General features: G+C 37.8%; 1 protein-coding gene and 1 pseudogene across 2 annotated transcripts in view; both read right to left on the bottom strand.

Moving 5' to 3' along the window:
* MAN1A1 (mannosidase alpha class 1A member 1) overlaps positions 1-474 on the bottom strand; it is a 163,698-nt gene extending 163,224 nt beyond the window's left edge. The window contains exon 1 of one of the 2 annotated variants that reach the window (XM_004740101.2): positions 181-474. The gene's annotated coding sequence lies outside the window, so the exon portion shown is untranslated. The remainder of the gene's footprint in view (positions 1-180) is intronic. The other variant, XM_045071262.1, reaches the window with a different exon arrangement.
* Positions 475-7,814: 7,340 nt separating this feature from the next.
* LOC101683008 lies at positions 7,815-12,104 on the bottom strand (annotated as a pseudogene).
* Positions 12,105-20,391: the final 8,287 nt, after the last annotated feature.

The following is a 20,391-nucleotide window of genomic DNA, read 5'->3' as shown; positions in this document are numbered from 1 at the left end:
TTACGATGATGGTGATAAAGTTTCCAGCGGGTCTCCGCCCTTCGACGGCCGTGCTAGCCACCGGGACAGCCCCCCAAGCGCGGAGTCGGGAGTCTGGCTCCGGGCACCGCCCTCGGAGCTCACTCTTTGGACTTGGGGTGAAGTTTTCTAGTCCCAGAGGACGGGGTGTCCTGAGCACACCTGGAGCAGGGCCGCATGCGGGCACCTCGTGGAGAGGGCAACGCACCTCTGGGGCAGGAGGGACGCAGCGCGGGTCGGGGGGCTAGTCAACTTCGCCAGCTCCCCATCTCGGAGCTGGGACTAGCTGCTACTGCTTCCCAGGGGGCGGCTGAGCGCGCAGACCCGCAGCCCCGCAGCCCTGGTCGCCGCTCCACTGGGCTAGCGCGCCGACCCGCGGGCGAGTAGGAGCGAGCAGGACAGCACGCCGCCCTCCTCCGCGGCCCCGAGAGCACTAATACCACTGCCGGTCTCCGGGCGTTCGGAAACGAGGGCGGTGACGCGTCCGGAGAGTGATGGCGTGACCGGGCCAATCACGCCCCGCTCAGAGACCCGCGGGGGCGGAGCCGAGGCGGGGAGGGGGCCGCGCGGGGCGGGGAGTTTACGGGAAGCGCAACCTCGCGGGGGCCCGGCCGGGGGCGGGGAGGTCGCGGTCTGGGAGGCTGGAGGCCGGCGGGAGCGGCGGTATGGAGACCGTCCAGACCCGCGCCGGAGGCCCAGGGCGCGAGGAGGCGGGTTGGGTTCGGGGTCCGGGAGTGTACCCTGCGCGGTCCGCGTGCCCGGGTTGCAGGGGCTCGTTGGCCTTGAGTGGCTGGGAAGGCGCCCGGACTGACGCAGGACCTCCCTGCCGCCCCCTGGGACTCGTTCCCCAGGCCGTGAGAGGCCCGCTCCGGGGGGTCCCGCGAAGGGCAGGTCTCGCTGAGAATCGTCCGACGCTGGGTCGTTCTGAACGGGTCTTTTCTCCAGTTCCCTCTTTCTACCCAAGACGGGGATTCCCCCGGTGCCTCGTAGCAGTCCAACCAAAAGTCCCCCGTAGAGATGCTGCGATGGGAAAGCATTTGAGCTCTTGAGTCTAACATCCTTTTACGTCCTAAGATATTCTTCGTTTTGTGGTTGCTTAGGATGCTTCTTCCTCTGCATCCTTTCCCCACCCACTTGAAGAAAAAAAGTTGTGTACCTCCCCCACCCACTCCCACTTTCAAAATTCATTTATCTCATAGAAGTTGGTCAAATTTGCCATTTAAAGAAGACAGTTTTATGCCATAGCTTCAAGTAATAAATTTGAACACTGTTGAAATTAAGTCTTAGATGCAATCACTTCCAGGGAAATAAGGACTTGGTCCAACAGAGATTGTTTTCAAGACAGCATTATTTTACAAAATGTGTTTGTAATTTCCCTGTTGCTCTGGGGCGGGGGGCGGGGAGAAAGAAAGAAAGAGAGGAAGGAAGGAAGGAAGGAAGGAAGGAAGAAAAAAAAAAAAAAGAAAAAAAGGGGGGTTATCAGAGAGTAAAAGTTGACTACTGAATTCTTATTTCTGAAAGCTAGTTTGTAGCAGCCTTATCCTATGCCTCCCCCATCTCTGGAAATGTGATTTTAACTCTGCGTCTGCTTGTCATTTTAAAACTAAGGAAACAGCTGGCAGTTTACAGGAAGGTGCCTACAATACGGTTGTTTCAGGTGTAGACTCTATGAGAAAATACAAAACTAATTAAAAAACCCTTATTACAGTTTTCATTTAGCTGTTCATTTAAACCATCATTATTTGTTGTATATTTGTTTTGTATAAAATGAGTCATACCCCCAACCTTTCTGTTAATAGGAAATTGTTGTTTGATAAAACTGACCTTATGGCTTGGTTGTTCTGATAACTGCTATGAAATTCTATGCCCAGAAGAGTGCAGCATATCCAAGCAGGGTAACAAAGTTTAGAAGGATGGAAAAAAAACAACGAATTTTTTAAAGTTAAATGATGGAAGTTTTTATTTCAAACTACACTTGCAAGTTGTGGATAAGCTGAAAAGTTTGAATCAGTGTGAAATAATATTGTTTATTTTCAACAGCTTTAAAATTCAGTTACCTCATGGATAGAGAGGTAATAATCAGGGTTAACACCCTAAAAGATAATTCCTTTATGATCTTTTCCTGATGATTTATTATTTTAATTATTATGTTTTAGGAATGGAATTATCTCTTATAGCCACACAAATATTTAGAAACTTTAGTTTAAAAATGGTATACTAAGTATTCCAGAAAGGCAATAAAAACTACTTTTAAGTGTATGATAAAATGGTGATTTTAAAAAAAAGGGTTGTAGACCTAATTCTACTTCTGGTGCTCTTTAATTTTGATACCAAACCAGTTTGGACATTTAACCTATTGCTTGTAGTGGAAATATTCCAAATTTAGCATATGGTCTTAAAGATGACTTTTTTTTCCTAAAAACTTCAAATTTGATTTATCTATATTGTGTTTACATCTTTTAAAGTGACTGCCCTGTTTATTTCTGTTCCCCTTTATGAAGGTTACTTTAAGATCGCTTTATTAATACCTGTATTTCTTATAAAACAGATTTATTATGAGTGAAGCCTGGCTTTAATGATTTGTTAAACAAGAAAATAGCATGGGTGGTTGATTATAGGATACGTTTTAAATGGGGCCAGTCTGTCTTAGGTAGGATGAGAAATATGTGGGAGTGCTCATATCTGGGCTATAGCAAGTAAAAAAAAAAAAAAAATCATAGAGAAGGTATTTGAAGGAACATACTAACTAAATCAACCACGCAAAAACTTTTAAAATAACCACACAACGCTCTGTATATTCATGGTAAAGGAAGAATATTGGATGGTTAGTAAATTAGAAATTGCATTTTGTTGAAGCAAAATCTGACACTTTGCCTTGATTTCAATACTGTAAGCACTTCTCATTTCACAGTTGGAAAAACAATGTTTTATATCTTGAGATAAATTAAAAATATGGGGGATGGTCCTGATCTCCAAATAATAAAACCATGACCCTGTCCCATAAATCCATACTCACCCACCACACCTACTTGAATATATGTCATGATCTTTGTGAATACAGTGGTTGTGACAAAGTTGCTGTTTTTTCTTGATGAATAGTCTAGTGCAAACTTAGCAACCTTAATAATTCTGTGTGGCTTTTCTGTTTAAATACTTGCTGTGTTTTCTGTTTTGGCCAGCTAGTTCTGAAGTATGACTTCCTTGTACCTTTTGCAAATTTGTCTACAAATCTAATTCTTATTTTTTCCTTTTCCAATGCTTATATCTGTATCTTTTTCTCATAATTTGTAAATTTTTGTGTTTCAAGATAAAACCTTTAGAATCAAGTAATTTTTTAAAAACTGATTTTGGTTAGTGATATCCCCCCAAGGTGCAAAGAAATCCCCAAATTATTTGGCTGCTTGGATTTCTGTGCTTTTAAAATAATATATAGCAAAGGGTATGTTTACCTTTTATATTAACATGCCAAAAACTAAATATAGTAATAATTATAAACAGAGTTGGGGGGGAGTGACAATGTTTTTATAAAAACTATGGTGAATGACTATTTTATAAAGTTGTAAATTCCAAAAAATTAAAGTGCAAAAATATTTTTTAATATTTTTGTTTATCTAGAATTTATCTATTATTTCTTAATATTTTATTTATCTAAAAGGTACTAGGTAGAAGTTTATGGAAGAATCCTTTTGAGAATTTGTCTTTGATTTAAAAATAAAAAGTAATATAACAAAAGAAATACACTTACATATGTGTGTAAGAGTTAACTACTGAAATTGTCCAACACATTAGATTTCTGATAAAATTTTCCTGTTGCTGGTTTTCTACTTGTCTTCAAATTTCAGGTCAGAATAGGTTTTGACCTTTATTTTTTAAAAATATAATATATAATATATATATATAATATATATATATAATATATAATATATAATATATGAACTATTTCCAATAGTTCATTGGAACATTAATCATGAATTTTCAATACTTCATTGGGCAACTCTGAATTTTACATGAAGTTTATTAAGATAAGAATTAACCAAGTTACAAAACAAATGTTAGTAATATTTGTGGTCATTTGAGGAGCTACAGTTACAGCTCTGGTTCTATTTCTCCCACTCCTCAATTTACTTTGGAACTTGCTGTATAATAGATTATTTTTATAAGGACTCCAATCACCTTTTTGTATGTGTGGAAGGGGGTGGTAAGAGGCTGAATCAATGAGACCCTTCTGTCCCTGCAGGCTCCTGTTGAAACATCTGTTTTTGTTTTGAACACTCATTTCATAAATATTAGCAGTCCCCAACTTAAAAACATTGTGTTCCACCAAGTATTTGTACATTAGCTCTTTGGAACTTTCAGAGTGCCTCATTCCATAGAAAGAAAGTTGTAAATGGGGCTGTGGGTTGTAGTCTACTCTACAAAGATCCAAGACTCTAGGGAAAGAAAGAAGAAAAACACTGTTGCAATGTTAGTAATCAAATTAGAAAATGTTTTATTTATCTTGAATGTTGGAGCCTGAGAACAAACATTTATTTGAAAGAAAAGGAGATAGAATGATTTTTTCAGAAGGATTCTAAGCTTACTTTCAAGGTCGGAAAGTTAAGTTTATGGAAGTTCTTAGGTAGAGTTTTCTTTCATTACATAAAGTTTTCTTCTGGTTTTAAGACTTACAAGAACTACTTTTATGATGTTTTTGTTTTTGTTTTGTTTTGACGTGATTAACAAAAGGACTGAAAAAGATAAGTTGGAGATTTTTCTGAGTTAAATAGGCAAAAGTTTGATTGAGAGAGTGATTTATTATAGAGGACATGCCTGTCCTTGGCTGTGTGACCATGTGTGATAAGTTACCTATCTTCTACATGTCTCATTCTTCATCGGTAACATTGCTATGGCTCTTAGATTAAATGATATAACTAATCTATATCATTTTGTGATATATGTATCTTAGTAATTTGTAGAAATTGGCACAATAGGCATTTGAGAAATTTAATTCAATTTTTCTCTTTCCTTATAAAAGAAAGTAATGTCTGGGGTACTCACAAACAGAGGATTCTTAAAAGGAAGAGATGGAAAAGTGTGCTAAGCAAGAATTTTAGGATTATGTAGTTCTTCACATGGTTGTCACTTTTCAACTTCTATCATCTATTTAAGTAACATCGATTAGAGGCATTGGGGAAATGGCCTCAGGTTTGGTAGGCAGTGGGTCCTACAAGTGTCTCCACTCTTTATATAAATGGGACAAAAACTTTGCCAACTAACCAACTTTATAGTTCTTTATGCCTTTAGACAATGTGAATGATGGCAAAGTCTCCAAGTGAGGAGAATGATATTACTGTTCAGTGTTTGAAGAATCAGGAAACCAAAGATTCAGGGCAAAAAAACTGGGCTTAGAATGTCAACGATGACCTTTAGGAGCCCTTATATCTGAAATGTTTGAATTTTATGACTTGAGGTGAGTATATTATTTCAACTGAGTGAAATGAAAAGAAAAAGTTTCTTTCTCTTACCAGAGAAAAATATAAAATGTTTTCTTAGTTTAAATTCATTAGATACATTTTTAAAAGAAATCACTTTTTCTTCAAAAAGTTTCCCTCTTCATTCTCTGTCCCATAAAAGATCATAAACTTTTCCAGAAAAACCAAATAAACTTAGAAAAATTATAAGACATTATTCTGCCTAACTGAAAGTTTTTTCATGAAGTAAAATGAAATGAAACCGCATGTGCCTGTTCCTGTTTTGAAGGAATGATCTACAACTATGGCTTCCCAATTTCATTGCGAAATAATTGCACTATTTGTACTACATATTCAGACCTTCATGTTGTCCTTCAAGGCAGAACTTTGTCTTAGCCCTGGGTTTCTGTAAATGGATAGGAATTCACCTATGGTTCTTTGTCCATTGAACTTATTTTTCAAGTTCACTTGGAACACTCGTCTGCAATATATAGATTCATTATGGGCTAAGGTAAAAGCAGATCTGTGTTGCAGGTTGAACAAATTGCATCTACTGAATGTGTAATTGGTAGTTTATTTGTTTAGTACAATTAAAACTGGTCGTGACTATCGGAATGAGAGGGACATGTTGAAATTAACATAAGAAAAGGGAAGGGAAGTATTCCAAACCAGTGACCCATATATCTATTAGACTTAATGGTCTGGAACTGGCAGATAGGGTTTTTACAAATTACTAAACTTAAAATGTGTTGAGTTTGAGATGCTTCATCTCACTCTCGCTCATAGATTATAAATAGTTTTTGAACATCCATTGAGATTAAGTTTTCCAGTTTCTCCCAAATATTAAATGGATATAGGCCTTCCACTGTATAATACTATCATAACTTGAACAGTAATGAAGAAAAGAAATATCAAATGCTTAAACTTGCCATCCATTTTATAGTCTTTATTTTTGCCAGTTTCAGCAAATACCAATTTATAGGTAATCTGTTTCACTTAGAACCTCATCCAGTGTCTTCCCCAACCCCACTTCAAATTATTTCAAAACAAACTATAGTTGGTCATTTCATTCATATTTCTTAAAAATTAAGCATTATCATCAAACCCAAGATTACTCCTTAAAATAAAAAATCCAGTTGGCTCATTTAAAATCAAAGTCTTTCACTACATTCCATGTGGTTGCTCTTTTTGTTAATTTCTTTAAGTCTTTAAACATACCTTACCATGAAGACAGAACATGCACTCTTTTGACAGATTGAATGTGTAGTGTATAAGAAAAATCAAGATTGAATGTTGTATTTTGCCTGAGAAATTGGAAGGTTGGAGTTTCCTTCAAGTGAGATATGGAAAATTGTTGGAAGTGGGGGTGAGGGAGGGGAACCCTGCTAAGTTACTCTAGCAGGATAACATATTTAAAACATGGCACATGGGGGTGCCTGGGTGGCTCAGTGGGTTAAGCCACTGCCTTCGGCTCAGGTCATGATCTCAGGGTCCTGGGATCGAGTCCCGCATCGGGCTCTCTGCTCAGCAGGGAGCCTGCTTCCCTCTCTCTCTCTCTGCCTGCCTCTCTGTCTACTGTGATCTCTCTCTGTCAAATAAATAAATAAAATCTTTAAAAAAAAAACATGGCACATGGAATTAGGAAATTATGGAAAGTTTATCAGTTTCTAAAAATATCAAGGACTAGCATATGGGCTGAGCTAGGGTAGGGTAGGGTGGAAAGTAAGATTAAGAGGATCTTGGACACAACCACCATGTTTATCCTAAACACAAATTAAACTTACTGAGGCTTATCACTTTGTTCCACTCCTCAGCTGCTTTTTCACAAAAAGTTACTGGTATCCAGAGAAGTGACTCAAGAACACTGACCTCACAAATATTCAAATCCATGCCTCTGCAAAGTTAGACACCTTCAGGACTGCCCCCAAAGTTCTACATCCAATGGTGAACAGCCACATAGTGTGGCCTGTTGCTCATAACATATTCCTCTTGCTGAAATACCCTAATAGTCCTTCAAAGCAAAATAAAACAAACAAACAAAAACCCAAAAACAAACAAAACAAAAACAAAACAACAACAACAAAAAAAAAACCACAAAGAAAAAAAAACAACCACTTCTCCCATGAAGCTTTACTAGAAAAAACTCCTGTTCTATTCTTTCTGTTACTGCTCTTGGCACACTGCAATTTACTTCTGAATGGTTTACTTGCCAAATAGTTGGAAAGAATATTGGTTTAAGAAAAAGCCCCAAATCAATAAATCTATTATTGCATCTTTAAAATATCCCAAATAAGTCTGAAAAATCACCCGGCATCTTGCTGTTTCCATACCTGGACAACTTAGATCTTATTCCTCAGCCTGTTGAACTGTTCATTTTTCAGAAACATAGACACTATCCAAAATTTTTCTGATATCCTTGTTTTTCACTGTTGTGGCTTGCTGAATCAAAGCAGTTGAGTTTGATACAAGTTCAATGTCATTTTCCTTCAAGCATTAACTCATCTTTCTGGGCTTGAGATACTGAACAAGCAACACCTGGCCTCATCCAAATCCTGTGGATATATTTTTCACCCAAGAAATTTTGGATTGCAACAAGAGAACCATTCTCCTGAATAACAACATTGATGCAGAAGTGAGCACACACAAAACTCATCTTGTAATGGAAGCCGGGTGTAACACCCTTGACCATCTTCTGTATATGACTACAGATAGTTCAAACAGTAGCCAGGTCTTTTCTATATTCCACATTTGTCAACTTGGAGCCTCTTCTTTACCTTTCCCAGGAAACTGGATTCTACATTTATGTGACTGCAGTCCCTTTGCAAAGTTTCTCCAGGGGCCCTTCACAATAACAGTGCATCCCTTCAGAGTGATGTCAACATTTTCTGGAATGTCAATAGTCTAACTGCTGAGAATGGTCTTTATTCTCACAGTAGATGAGACCAAGAGAGCCCATTTTATATTCTTAATATTGAAATCCACATATATATCTATCTATCAAGAATTTAATTTCAATATTCTTAAAAGTAGGTAGACATTATAAGGAACTTAGTTTACTTAAGTAATGCTAGAGCTAATTTCTTTTATTCCATAGGTGTTCATAAGGTAGAATAAATTTCTTTAAGAAGAAAGTTAGGAAATGTAAATTTCTGAAACTTTTCAATTAACTAATAGGCTATATATAATGTTCCATTAGGTATATTTTATCAATTATAGGTAGCATCATCATTTCCCTCTCCTTGAAAAAGTGTTTTAAATTCACATACATGGCTGAGGTGGGGGGGGGATGTAAAATGGGGCAGTTGCTTTGGAAAATAGTCTGGAAGTCTTTTAAAAGGGTAAATACAGAGTTACCAACAATTCCAGTGCTAAGTATATACCCAAGAGAAGTGAAAATATCTGTGTACATGAAAATCTGTCTGTGACTGTTCATAATAGCACTACCCATAATACATAGCAGCATTATTTATAATAGTAAAGGATGGAAGCAACATGAATGTCCATCAACTGATAAATATGGTATATCCATATAATGAACTATGATTTAGCAATAAAAAAGAATGAAGTACTGACACAAAATGAAACATGGAAGAACCTTGAAAATTTTATGCTAAGTTAAAGACTGCAGTCACAAAAGACCACATATGCTATGGTTCCATTTATAGAAATGTCTAGAATAGGTAATCTATAGGGAAAGAAAGTAAATTAGTGATTGCCTTGAGCTAAGGTCCTGGGGAGTGGAAGGTCACCACTAAAGGGTGCAAGATTTCTTTTGGGGGATGATAAAAATGCTCTAAAATTAATTGCCATGACAGTCGCATGGCTCTGTGAATATGTTAAAAGATATTGAATTGTATGTTCTAATTGGGTGACCTTTATGGTATGTGAGTTATATTTGAATAAAGTTGTTATAGAAAGAATGTTTTCCTTTCAGAACAAGCTTGCAAAAGATCTTTTTCTAGAACCATGGAATGCCTTAAGCAAAATAAATAAATAAAATTAATTAAATAAATAAATAATAAAACAAATGAAGTTGACCATACTAAATAGTATTGTTAAATATTGAAGTTTGAAAAGTAGTAAGTAGAGAGTATAAAGTCAAGAAGCATTTTTAAGTCCACAGAGGAAAATGCTACAGTTTCTCAGCTTGAGACACACATACTTTTATTGAGTAGTCAAACCAAGGGAATGTTTTTAAGTTATGAATCACTTCTATACTCCACACTCTTTCCTATTAAGTAAAACGTAGACAAGGAATAACATTTATATTTTTTGATGTGTGGAAAATTACTATTAAGTTAACTGTGCCTCACGGCACTGTAGTGAGCAAAATGTTTCCAAGAGAAGTTAACTGGCTCAGAGTAGGCAGCTTAAATGAAGCAAAATGATGCAGGAGCAACAGAGTTAGATTAAGAATCAGAAGACCTATTTTTAAAACTAGCTCTCATTTCTGTGGATTATTTAAACATTTAGCCTCAATTTCTTCTATAAAATTGTGAGAACTCCTAATTGAAAGGGTTGTTGTGAAGATCAAATTATATATTGCATGCATATCAGAAAAAATATATTGTATGCATATAGAAAACTATAAGGTATTATAACAACTGTTAATAATAATATTAATTATTATGTCATATTAGTTAAATATCTGTTATGATCAATTCAATATTAAATTATATGAATTAAATTAAATAAAACATTATATGTAGTAAAATAATATTGTTAATATAGTAGTATTATTTATTAATGTTAGTTATTATTAAATACTTAGAGAACCTAGTATCAGAATTCTAGCACAATAATCACTGGGAAGACCAGAGAGATAAAATTTGTATCTATTCTATCTACCTACCTGTCATCACTAATATCTAAATGAAAAGATATTTTGAAGAATTGACTATTCTATTTTGTAAAGGAATTATGGATATTTAATAGGACGTATTATCAAATTAATAGCAAAATCTATATATGACTCCTCCATGTTCAGTTAATCCTACCAAAATAAAAACCATTATCCTGGATGCCTTCAAGAAATAATAAAAACCAGGAAATCCTGAGAAATTTTTTATTTTTTCTCACTTCTTCTGGTATTCATACTCCCATGAAACTTATATTTTTCCTCTTAAATTGCTTTTTCCTTTTGTATTTGTAAAATTTTGTATTCTTATCACAAATATAATACATATTTACTGTACAAAATTCAGGAGATATAGACCAACAAAAAGAAGAAAACTGAAAATTCTTATAGTAACAGTGTGTTTGTATATAGCTCACAAGATAGCAGAATTGTGCTCTCTCTTTCAGTATGTCAGTATGTTCAAACAAGCTTTTTTTTTTTTTTTTCCTGTTTTGCCTCCCTTCTCCTCTGTCCTGCCTTTAAAAACTGTATTTATGGTGAGTAATATCTGTCTTTCCCACTTGACCTTGAGGGCAGATGTGTAATGCTTTTGTTAAAGCTCTAAATTTTCTCACTTAAAAACATGGAAATAAATGGGAAATGAAAAAGGTTTTATCACTGATTCTCTCTTTCTAGTCACTACAGTTCTCTGTTTATGCTGACCACTTATTTCTTTACTTTCTCTTGATGCCAAATCATTAAAAATGCGGTAACTTTTATTTTAGTACAGAGACGTGTTTTTATAAGAGTTTGGGGAAAAATGAAGGAAAAAAAGAAGCCAATTCTTCTCTCTTCATAGACAATCATATTTAATATATTTTATATTTTCCTTGTCATCAAAACACACACATAAAGGCAAACATTTTTAGAACGTAAGTGTAGAGCAGCTAGACATTCAGGTACGATTTCTTTTTCAAGCTACAGAAATTTGGAAATTCTGTGGAAAGAATTATCTGAACTAGTCAGAGAGCACTTTCCTCAGCATTGACTGTGCTGTGCTGCCTTTTCCGCTCTTCTTTGGAGACTGAAATTCTCCAAACCCCGTCTGGTTGATTGGATGTAGTTACTTTCTAGTTAGAGTTATGATTTCCTTTCCTCTTTGTTTGGAAGTTTTTAGTTCAATTTAAAACAGGATTGCTAGATGAATGGATAAAGATGATGTGGTATATATATGCAATGGAATACTACACAGCCATCAAAAGAAGTGAAATCTTGCCATTTGCAACGATATGGGTGGACCTAGAGGGTATTATGCTGAGTGAAATGAGTCAATCAGAGAAAGATAATTATCATATGATCTCCCTGATATGAAGAATTTGAGAGGCAGGACAGGGGGTTATGGAGGGTAGTGAAGGAAAAAAATGAAACAAGATGGGATCTAGAGGGAGACAAACCATAAGAGACTCTTAATCTCACAAAACAAACTGAGGTTTGCTGGGCAGTGGTGGAGTAGGGATAGAGTGGCTGGGTTATGGACATTGGGGAGGGTTTGGGCTATGGTGAGTGCTGTGAAATGTGTAAGCCTAATGATTCACAGACCTGTACCCCTGGGGCAAATAATACATTGTATGTTAATAAAAATAATTAAAAAAAATAAAAAATAAAACAGGGTTGCTGGATTTTTTTTTTCCTGTTGTTGTTTTGTTTTGTCTTACCCCTCTCGTGCGATCTACAGTTAAAAGAAACTGGCTTATTGGTTCTTTCCACCTCTCAAAGTACATTTTGTTGTTAATTTCCATCTTCTTTGTTACTGATATATCTAAAGAATAAAGATGTAATTCTGGGCACTGCTCTGCAACAGCCTTTCAAGACATTTTGGTGAGCAATCTTAAGCAAAGACAGAGTCCTTTGTCATTTCTTTAGTGCCTCCCTGTTTTATGTATTACCTGTAGCAAAATAAGGGCCTTGGAAATTTGAAATGCAAATGGACAATTGCAGCAGCTTTCAGATCTAGTTCAGGAGAAACAATGTGCTGACATTGATATACAAAGTAAATGGAACTCATTATTTTTATTTATTCTCATTTCCTTCATTTAGTACAGGAAGAAGTGATGATGTAACACTGTTTTTGAAATAAATGTGTGGTGTGTGTGTTTGCGTATGCATCTGTGTGTCTGTGTATCTCAAAGATGTTTAGGCCAAAACTTCATTTCTAGCTCCTAAACTTATTACATTCTTTTTTTAAAAAAATATTTTATTTATTTGAGAGAGAGAGAGAGAGGGAATGAATGGGGGGCAGGGCGGAGGGAGAAGCAGGGTTCCCACTGAGCAGGCAGCCACCCTCCTGGGGCTCAATCCCAGGACCCTGCAGTTATGACGTGAGCTGAAGGCAGACACTTAACTGACTGAGCAACCCAGGTGCCCCTACAACATTCTTCTATAAAAAGAATTTTTTCACTTGCCCTTTGCCTCCCAACCTGCTTAGATTCTGTGATTCATAATTTCAATAAATATATTGCCAATATCCTGAACCTTTTCTCCCCTCTGTCTTCTCATCATATTTCTCTGGCAAAAACCTCAGTCCCTGGGGAATGCAAACATCTACTTTTTCAGCGCCTGTGCCCCAGCTGCCAGGTCTTGGTAGAAAAAGCACAGTGTGGCGGATTGATTGCACCAGAATCCATATCCAACTTCAGGTGGTCCTGAAGGACTGGCTTTCGAGCCTCCCACATCTATTTGGTCAATTTACTCTCCGCCCTACACAACACTTTTAGTTAGACCTTCTCCTTTTTCTTCTTTGCTCTCTAGCCCAGTAATTCCCAATCCCAGCCCCTAGGGGACCTTGGGCAATGTCTGAAGACAGTTTTGATTGTCACAGCTGGAAGGGCAGGGGTGAGGTGGTGCTGTACAACATCCCCTAATACACAGGAAAGATCTATATACTATAGAATGGTCTGGTCCAAAATGTCAATAATGTGGAGGCGAAACAGTCAACTCTAGCGCCTCCATGCTCTGCAGATGCTTTTCTTCCTTTACAGAGAAAATAGCAGCCAGCTTTTGAGAACCCCCTCATTGTTCTCTTTTCAAACACCAAATACGCAGTTCTGCACAGGGTCTCTCATCTCATTATGTTAGAGGGACTATCCCCTCCTGCTGGAGACTAACCCACCCCCTGAGCTTTGTACTTCAAAGCCTTTCACTTTCTTCGTAACATTACACTATTTATTATTGGTTTTTCTCTTGTGTGTATTTGATCTTGCCTTCTACATTCTTCCTTTTTGATTTCAAATACAATAAATCCAAGAGACAAACTGAGGGTTTTGGGAGGGGGGTGCTGGGTGAGCCTGGTGGTAGTTATTGTGGAGGGCGCGTATTGCATGGAGCACTGGGTATGGTGCATAAACAATGAATTTTGGAACAGTGAAATAAAAGTAAAATAAAATATAAAAAATAAAAAAAAATTTAAAAATAGGTACAGTTAATTTTCTTCGACTAAACAGACCCAAAAGACTCCACAAAAAACGAAACCATCCCCTCCCTTCAGGTACTACCCTGTCCTCTCTCTCTGCAGCCACATTTCTTCAAGTAGTTGTTAATGACACCAGCTGTCTACAACTCCTCACCTCCCACTCATTGCTCAACCTACTCCAGTCTGGCTTCTAGCCTCGTCACTCCATGAAAGCAAGCTCTAATGAAGGTCACCGATGTCCTCCACATCATAAGTTCCTGAGATAATTTTAAATTTTCATTTGACTTCACCTCTCAGTGGTATTCACTGATCTTAATCATTCCCTGCTTTTGAAACATTCTTCCCTTGATTTCTGTGACATAACCATCTCTCGGTTTTCAACACCTCTGATCAATTCTTTGTTTCTTGCTTATTCATCCTCTTCTTAACCTTTAAATGTAGGCATGTCCTTAAGGGACTGCTGGAACCTCATGTCCTCTTAATCTTCAGTGTCTTCCTAACGCATGTCATTCAGAATCATTGCTTCATTCTTACATACATATGCAAGATATATTTTTAAAAGATTTTTATTTATTTGAGAGAGAGAGAGTACATACGTGTGCATATGAATTGGCGGGTGTAGGGGGAGCATGGTCAGGGTGGAGGGAAGGGCAAAGGGAAAGGGAGAAGCAGACCTCCTGCTAAGTAGGGAGCCTGACTCAGGGCTTGACCTTGGGACCCTGGATCATGACCTGAGCCAAAGGCAGACACTTATCTGACTGAATCACTCAGGCACCCCAATATACAAGATATTTTCAAATTAACACTTTTGTCCAGGCCTCTCAAAGTTTTAGATCTATAGATCTAGTTCCCTACTTCTTTTTGCATTATACTTCAAAACATTTCAGTCTCAACATATCACTAATTACCATGTGCCTCTCTTCTTAGACTCTCCTCCTTCTAACATTGTCTTTCCAGTTTTGGGTAGACTCCTCAGTCCTGAGAAGGGGAAATTCTTAACTTTTCACTACTGAATCGAGAACAACCTGGTCTTTATCCTCTCCAATGTCAAGGCAGCCAGTTCATAGCACCTGGTCAAGGCTCTTCCTATTGCTTCTTTGCCTCTCAAGGAACAGATTGAAAGGCAAAGATGTCTTGTTTATTCCAAGCTTTGATGGCAATAATGGTATTCTGTTGTAGTGGTTCTGGTATTCTGGCCAGAATATTCCTCCTACAAGATGTTTATGATCCTCTGTGGCTCTGGGGCCTGCAAAAATAAGAACCTCAGTTCTTATTGATTTCCCAAGCCTAACCAGTCAGGAAAGTAAGAATTGCTTTTGAAGACAAGGGTACTTAATTGGGAGGGGGCTTTCCCTATGCCCTCATCTGAATTCTTTTGCTACCACTTGTTCACAATCTTATTTTCATGTGAGAACTAGATAGAAGGACATTAATCTGTGACAAGCCCAAAAGAATTCATGCTGGGATTGATGAAAGTCTGATTTTGCCAGAGATGAAAGGTTCTTTTTTCTTTTTATTTATTTATTTATTTATTAAAGATTTCATTTATTTACTTGACAGAGAGAGAGAGATCACAAGTAGGCAGAGAGGCTGGCAGAGAGAGAGGAGGAAGCAGGCTCCCTGCTGAGCAAAGCCTGATGTGGGGCTTGATCCCAGGACTCTGGGATCATGACTAGAGGTGAAGGCAGAGGCTTAATCCACTGAGCCACCCAGGCACCCCAAGATGAAAGGTTCTTTTAGTCAAAACGGGAACAGTCACTTCCAGAATAGTCACTAGACGTTTCCAGGTTTTAGTTCATACCATGAGCCAAACATTTAGGTATTTGAATTTAATTATCTCTTTTTTAAAGTTTTCTAATGCTATTAGAAACACTAACTTCTAACCATGGTCACTGACCTGGTCAAATCCTTCACTGGTGACAGTAATGTCCCCCCAGGTTTTATCCCTATTGGGTACCAGAGTGCAAGCGACCAAAGATGACAATTTAACTACTTTTTGGTCATTGTATAACATGAACTTCCAGATTATCTTCCCATAAGATCAAGGAGGCTTTCTTGATTTTCCATAACACTCTTCTTCCTTGTTCTAAATCTTTGATTTTATAAGATGTTTTTGAGTGCAAATAATAGAAAGCATTACTGGTCTTCTTCAGTCAACAATAAAGTAGGGGAAGGATTTTTTAGAAGGATACATAGAGTTTATGGAATCAACATGAAGCCTTTAGTCCTTTGAATGAGGCAGTCATGCTGCTAGAGAGAATTAGAATTATTTGCAGACTTGTATTCAGAGTTAGAACACAGAAAGCTCCAGGACATCCATTATAGAAGTGAAATCCAGAAAGAGAAGGCTTAGACATCAAAATATTGGAGGATTTTACCAATTCACATCAGCAGTAATTTGGAGAACATATATAATAATAGAATTTTACCATATATGACCAAAGATGGAGAAACAACTTTAGATTAGGCTGAATATAATTATTGATATGAGTTCACTTTTAGGAGATTCCTAATTTCTGATACTGTGTGATGGAAAGAAGCTGGCCTGAGTAACACTAAACTAGAATTACAAATGAACTTGAGATGCTAGAAATGTCTTAGAATAATGTAGAGAAAATAATTCAAATAATTGTGAGATTGGAATACTGGATTTGATTTATCATAGGTGTCCTGTTCACCTGTTCATTAAATCCATTCCTCAAGCAGTCCTAGAAGACATTTCATTTACAGGGTTTTGAGACATCTGCTGTGATTGAAGCTCTGGTGTATTTCAAAAGGGGTGTGTGTACTAGTTGTTTTTTAGAGGCTGTGGGAGAGGCTAAAATAGAATTGGGAGAAGGGGGTGGGATTATGGACATTGGGGAGGATATGTGCTTTGGTGAGTGCTGTGAAGTGTGTAAACCTGGTGATTCACACTGTGAAGTGTGTAAACCTGGGGATAAAAATATATGTTTATAAAAAATAAAAAATTAAAAAAAAAAAGAAAAGAAATGGGTTTCCTGATTTCCGTAGGAACAGTGAGTCCCTAAAATGGTAGAAGCCAGACAGGTTACTTACCATTGGAGAAATGGTGGGCCTATTACTTTAATGACAGCAAGGTATAAAATGGGGGGTGGCTATAGCATCTTTGCCAGGTGTCTAATTGATCACAGAATCCTTGGGGTTCAAGTAAAAGGACTATCCCTTAAGATCACATTTATTTCTCTAACCAAAAACTACTGGTCTGGTGAAGTTTTTTTTCTCTATACTCTGTAATAGAGTATAAAATATTTATGGCTTATCAGTGATGGTTAATCCTAAAATTTAGCTTTCAGGGTAAAGAATATGTATCACACTGAAACCAGAGGAGGAAGAGACATTACCTGGAGTTCATAGACTTATAACTGGATAGAGTAATGAGAGACTTCAGATTATCTTCATTTGGAAAAGAAGGGTATTTTGTGGTATAAGTAACATATAGATTATGTTAGGAGGAACAGTCTTTTGGGAAGAAGTATATGAGTGAATGTTGGTCTGCCAAAGGTATGGACCATCGTGAACATTTTTTTCCCCCCACTCTCTAGCATTTTACCACATTCCTATTGGGGCAGACGTTGATGAATATAGTCTTGGAAAGGATAAGTGCCCCACCTCCCACTAACAAGTTTGAAGATGTCAGTTCCTCTCTTCCCCTGCACGTGGAAGGCAAAACTTAAGCATATGACTTAGTGAGTTAGGCACTGCTACCTTGGAGTGTAAATTTGAAATGGAGAACATAAATGAAGATAGGATGAGGATTCGTGTGTGGTTATGGTGGCATGCTTCTTGCAATGTCAGGGGTATTCTGGCCATATGATTCTTGTCAAAAGACTCCCATTACCACTGATTCCTGGACTTCTGGACCTATTTTGAATCCTGTCTGGTTTCTGGGTCTTATGCTCCGGCAGCCTTTGATTTGGTGAGTTCATGACAGCATTTCTCTTCCATTTCTTTGCACGTACATAGTCAGAGTTCACTTACATATCTTTCATATGTTAACTGTATCTTAATAGGCACAACTTAAATGCTCAGTGAATGACAACATCATTTATTCAGTTGAACAAGAAAAAATTCAGGGTCCATCCTTGTCAATCCCTCTCTCTCTACCCCACATCTAATCCACCACTAAATTTTATTGGTTTTCCTTCCCAGTATCCTTTGAGTCTATTCACCTCTCTTCAGCTTTATCACCACCAACATCAACACCCTAGCCTAAGCCACCATTATATCTTACTGGGACTAAAACAACCTATTGGTTTACCTGCACGTTTCCCCTCCTCTATCCCATTCTTTTCTAATTATAAAATATGATCATGTGGAGAGCCTGATCATGAGGCTTAGTTGGCTGAAGGTCTGACTTGATTTCAGCTCAAGTCACGATCTTGAGGCTGTGGGATCAAGCCCTGTGTTGGCGCCATGCTCAGAGCAGAGTCTGCTTCAGATTCTCTTCCTCCTTCTCTCCCTGTCCCTCCACTCTTTCACACACACCCGTTCTCTTTAAATAAAAATAAAATCTTAAATAAACAATAAAATCTTAAAAGAAAATTTGATCATGTTGCACACTGCCCCACTACCCAGCTAAATCCTCTTTCTTTTAGTCTCTGAGAATGTGCCTTGCTTCTTCCTACCTCTAGGTTTCTGCATCTGCTGTTCCCTCCCTTTGGAACTCTCTTCTTTTTTTATTCCCTTCACACAGTTAACTCCTACACATCCTTCACATCTAATCATATCTCCTTTCTTTGTGATTACTGTCTTAGTCTGCTCAGGCTGCTATGACAAAATTCCACAGAATGGATGGCTTGCACATAGACACTTACTTCTCATAATTCTGGAGATTGGGAAGTCCAGGATGAAGGTATTGGCTGATAAAGTTCCTGGGGAGGGCTTTCTTCTTAGTTTTCAGACAGCTGAATTTTCATCATGTTCTTACATGTTATTTTCTTGGTGCACATACAAGTGGAGGGGGGCTCTCTTCCCTGACCACAAATCCTATTAGATTAGGGTCTCGTTCTTAAGACTTCATTTAATCCTAAGTACCTCTGAAAGACCCTATCTCCAAATACAGTCACATTGCTGACTTCAACAAACATGTTTGAGGGACACAATTCAGTGCATAGCGTTCTTTCCCTGGTACGCCAAAAGTCACATCATTATTACATGATAAACATATTTATTCCACCCCAACAGCCCTCAGAGTCTTAACTCATTCCAGCTTTGACTCCAAATTCTACAGTCTGAAGTCTCACCTAAATATCATCTAAATCAGATATGGTGAGATGTGACGTATGATTCATCTTGAGGCAAAATACCTCTTTTTCACTGTGAACCTGTGAAACCAGACAAGTTATGTCCTTCCAAAGTATGGTGATGGGACAGGCATAGGATAGACATTCTCCTTCCAAAAGGAGAAAAAGAAGGAAGAGATGATGGATCCCAAGCAAGTCGAAAACCTCATAGGGCAAATTCTATTAGATCTTAAATCTCAAAAATAATCCTCCCCAGTTTGATGCCCTGACTTCTGGATCCTAATCAGGGGTCACATCTGCATGTTAGGCAGAGGTCATCTTACTTGCTGAAATTGAGTTAGTGACCCTGATGATCTCTGAATCACCTTTAGGGCCATTTTTCTCTTTTCTTGAAGGATAAAGCGTGTTTACAGCCAAATAGCTCTATGGTTTCATCCTATAGAATCTAAGAGATCTGACAGCCTTCTTTCATTCTCTTCCACTTTTTCTGCCCCTTTTGGTCCAAACTGGTAATATCTCTGCTGGTATAATCTCATCTCTATTCCTGGCTTCTGCTGAGGTGACCAGTTAAATCCACGAGTCACATCTATTATCTCTTCATCAAGTGGTTGCTCAGCCACACCCTTAGCATTTTCTTCAGAACAAGCTTTTCTATTCTTTTGCAATATGAGTAGGCTTAGAGTGTTTCAAATCTCCAATTTTGGTTCCTATATATTTAACACTCCCTTCCTCCTTCTTCAATTTATCTCTCTCCTCTTTGAATTTTACTAAAGCAGTGAAGAGTACCCAAGCTGCACCTTCAATACTTTGCTTAGAGATCTCCTCCACTAAGGTCCAACTGCTCAAAAGTTCTACCCCTCACAAAAAACTAGAACACAATTCAACCAAGTTCTTTGCCACTTTATAAGAAAGATCACCTTTCTTCCAGTTTCCGGTAGTTTGTTCCTCATTTCCCTCTGAGATCTCTACAGTCTGGTAGAAGAGGGTTTGAGAATTTTCATTTCTCACTTTGAGAATCACTACTATAAGCTATGAAAGTGCTTCTCACACTTTAAGGTGCATGCAAATCCCAGGTCATCTTGCTAAATGTAGATTCTGTTTCTATAGGTCTGGGTGAAGCTGGGGTTTTGCAGTTCTAGCAGACTAAAGGCCAGTAGAAAACTGGCTCCAGGTGGGTTGCATTTGCATCTGGAAGCTTGTTAAGAAAATCTTCATTTGATTACCACCCTCCAAATCTAAATCTGCATTTCATAATACATGTTAACATAATATTTGAGAAGTGTTGCTCTAGTTGGTTGTATCATCAGGGAATTTAGGGAAACTGCCATGGAGGATACGATAGGATTGAGTCTC

Source organism: Mustela putorius, unplaced genomic scaffold, assembly GCF_011764305.1.
Source record: "Mustela putorius furo isolate JIRA1106 unplaced genomic scaffold, ASM1176430v1.1 tig00003983_pilon_pilon_pilon, whole genome shotgun sequence".
Lineage (NCBI taxonomy): Eukaryota > Metazoa > Chordata > Mammalia > Carnivora > Mustelidae > Mustela > Mustela putorius.
This window is presented reverse-complemented; position numbering and strand designations above follow the sequence as displayed.